Source organism: Oryctolagus cuniculus, chromosome 18 (genome assembly GCF_051225735.1).
Source record: "Oryctolagus cuniculus isolate XC-2025 breed Fujian yellow rabbit chromosome 18, ASM5122573v1, whole genome shotgun sequence".
Taxonomy (NCBI): domain Eukaryota; kingdom Metazoa; phylum Chordata; class Mammalia; order Lagomorpha; family Leporidae; genus Oryctolagus; species Oryctolagus cuniculus.
The window spans coordinates 49,172,850-49,176,665 of NC_142884.1; positions in this window are offsets into that span (position 1 = coordinate 49,172,850).

Here is a 3,816-nt window from a genome sequence, read left to right on the forward strand (position 1 = left end):
GATGTTACACAGTTAAGAAGGCCAGACGCATCTGGGACGCACAGGCGTGGCTGTGGGTGCTTATCCACCAGCTGCAGGGATTCCTGATAAAATAATGAAGCAGCTTCTTTGGTTTTTGGTTTTTGTTTTTTTGGAAGTACCTAAATCCACAGAGCATAGGGTTCCTGGTAAGCGGTTGGCAGACAACAACTCTGCAAAGGTGAACAGGGGACAAATTGTGCGGGGCCTTGAAGGCCAGGCCGAGGGGTTTGAACTTGACTTTTACAAGGGCTCCTGGAGTGCAGTGGCCAGTCCCCTGGGGGTCTGTGATTGGAATGAAAAACAGAAGTTAGTAGTTATGCTTTTACTTTAAGTTTTCTTCCTCTTCTTCTTCTAAGATTTATTTATGTATTTAAAAGGAAGAGTTACAGAGAGAGAGAGAGACAGAGAGAGATCTTCCATCTGCTGGTTCACTCCCCAGGTGGTCACAACAGCTGGGACTGGACCAGGCTGAAGCCAGGAGCCAGGAGCTTCTTCCAGGTCTCCCACATGAGTGCAGGGGCCCAAGCCCTAGGGCCATCTTCATGTTTCATTGTTTTCCCAAGTGCACCAGCAGGGAGCTGGATTAGAAGTAGAGCAGCCGGGACTAGTACTGGTGCCCATATGAGAGGCCGGCACAACCAGCAGTGGCTTTACCTGGACGCCACAGTGCCAGCACCTATTTGAGGGTTTCTTACACAGGAATTTACCTTGTGCGTACAATCAGCTAAAAAAAAAGATAATCCTTGTTTTAAAAAAGTGAAATATGTTTCAACAGTGACATATCATCTTGCCATGGATCAGGCACTGTTTTTGTGCTCTGGGTCGTTACTATCGTTAATACTTATGCAACCCTAGAAGGCAGGTACTGTTGTTCACTTTGCTTACAAACAAGGAAACTGGAGTCCCCAGAGGGTAACCTGTGCAAGACCTCACAGCCAGCAGACCACAGGATAGGGATCTGAACCCAGGTGTTCATCTACAGACTGTGCTCTGGATGCTTTTGCTAAGTGGTTATGAAGATAGGGAGATGGGATGGGTTACGACTGGCACCTGCACCTGCGGCAGGTGACAGGGCTCGCAATGCACTCTGCACAGCGACAGCCAGTGGCTGCTGCCCAGGGCCAGCTTGTGCCAGCGCCAGGGCCCAGGCAGCATCGTGGCCCTTCTTAGCCAGTGGGGCAGGGTTCCCAGTACATTCCAAGGATCAGGTGTCCACAGAAACAAACTCAGCCAGTGGCGCCCAAATCATTTTTGGAGGAATGGTTCCTTCTCTTTCATGTGCTTGGACCAATAGGTCACTCATGCTGGAAGTCAGAGGCCCCGTGGACCGCCCAGCCCAGCTACTGTGGACTGTGGCCCAGGAAAGAGCAAGTGTGTGGGCTTGAATGGCTCTAGTGCAGGGAGTGTTATACACTCACAGATGACATAATCATGTCTTTTCCCTTTGGCCTGCAAGGCCACTCGTCAGCAGGCCCTGGAGCTGAACTAAGGTTAGCCCTGTCTCCACGGGGGCCCTATGGATCCTGAATTCCCCATTGGGCCCCCCTCGCTAGGGGTCCCCACAGCCGCTCGACACACCTGCTCTCCTGGAAGCCCCATGGAATCAGAGATGATGTCTTGGACTCTCTCTGCGTGGTCACTGCAGGTGCCCGAGATCTGATCCAAAAGAGCAGCGTGGCCTCCAGCCCAGAGTCTGCCACCGTACGGACGGAGGGTCCAGCCCCCACGCTTCCACCTTCTCGTTGAATGGCCTTGGGCAGGCCCCGTACCTACCCTGTGCTCACTCTCTTTTCTGAAAGGCAATGAGTGATAGCAGACTCCCCTTGTATGGATACTGTGAGGGTTAACTGCGCAATGTCCATACAATGTTTAACTCGGGGCTGGACGTGAGTAATAGCCCCCACTCCTAGTCACATTGGCCCAAGTGTCAAGTCTGGGGGCCGAGATGTGGAGTGTGGAACTCACATTCCACTCCACCAGGCAGCCACTCACGCCTGGGTAGGGCTGGGCATCCAGCAGCCCCCATAACCCTCCAGATCCGACGCAGTCCTTGTGCCATGAACAGGTTGAGCGTTCCCTATCAGGCCTGGACAAGCCTCACGTCTTCACCTAAAGGCAGCTGAAGGAGGAGCAATTCTTTGCCCTGGGAGCTGCCATTGCTGGTAGAGAGAGAAGCCAGAGACGCTCTCCCAATTACGCATGCACAAAAGCTCTTGTGTGGACATAAATAAGAAAAGTTGAACCCCTCGCCCGGTGTAATTCACTTCATTTATTGGCCAGAGTTCGCTCCCGCAACCCTGGATTCCTTTGCATTTGTCTGCGGTTCAGAGACCCCTGGCATTCAGCATGATTTGTAATGTAAATTATATAATTGTACTTTCACATATTTTAACATCAAATGAAATGATTGACTACAGCATCGGAGCTGTCTACAGGTGGGGGTCAATTACCATCTGAATAATCACGGTGCCACACAAGAATAGCATAGCCGCTGAGCGTGACATATTTTTATCTCTATGCATTTCAATGAAGTCAGACTGGTACATAAAAGGTTATCACCTAGGAAACATATTTTCCTAAGCACAAGTTAAACATGCAAGTGAGATCAGCAAAGATATTCAATTTAGCCAGTCAACCCTAACCTATTAATATTTTAACAAAATCCAGTGAGGATAATTTTTTTCTTTGATCCCATTTCATGTGAGCAGCCGGGAAAGGGAAGAAAAATTAAAAACAAAATAGTCAAGCATACAGAATGAGGTTATGTATTAAGTGGGCTATTTAATGTTTCTGGCATTTCATAGCCCAGGGGAAAGTGTGGATGGATTTAACAATCAAGAGCTGTGTTCCCTTGGCCACAAAGTTCGAGAAACATAAAATAATCTATACTTCCAAGCTGACAAATCGTACCTGACACCTGGCTTCATCTCACCGGCACTCCGGAGACCAGCATTAATCATGTGTTACAGGGAGCAAAAAAGCAAAGCAAATCACGCCACGCTGCAAAGTGAGATGGAAGGTCTTGGGGCTAGGATTTTAATCAATAATAGGTGGGATGATAACCAGAAGCTATTGTTTTAATCTTCCAATATGAAAAGAAATGAATGCAAAACACAGAGCGACCAGGAGCCGAAGCGGCTTCGCGATGCCTTGTAAGAACCACAAGAACAGTTCGGCAGCTCAACTTTCTTTTTTGATTCCTGACGACAGACAAGCTAAGGGTTCTGCCTGACAGCGATCGAGTTCCGGGCGTCCCAGAAGGAAGATTCCCCTTCCACCGCGTTAGCTCGCGCCCTGGGTCCTGTTCGGGTTTCTTTGGCAGGTTTGTGGGGGCTCTGTGCATCTGGGGCATCCTGTCCTAATGACACCTCTTTTTTCCCTCGGGTGACTCTCCCCTCCTCCCCAGCCTGTGTTTTGAGTGGTGTTGATTCCACCATGGGTGCCAGGGAGAAACCAGCACCGCAGTCAGTGTTGGGTTCCGGAGCAGGTGTGCGGTCCATTAGAGCCCAGGCTACGCAGCCAGGCAGTTTGTGTTGGTTCTAAAGATGGCGCTGCATCGCCCCCCCCTCAACACGCTAGCTCCTGTTACCTCTGTTCAAGCACTTACTTGGACGTACGTAAGGTCATTGACGATGACGGAGGGTACGCATCAAAGCAGGGAGGATGGGTAGGCACTGGCGGACGCGCAAAGAGAGAACGGCACACGGAGACAGAGGCAGAGGTGGGGGCCCACAGCCTCCACCGAGCAGCACCCAAGACGTGCCGCCACCAGCAGAAGCCAGGGGAGAAGGGCGG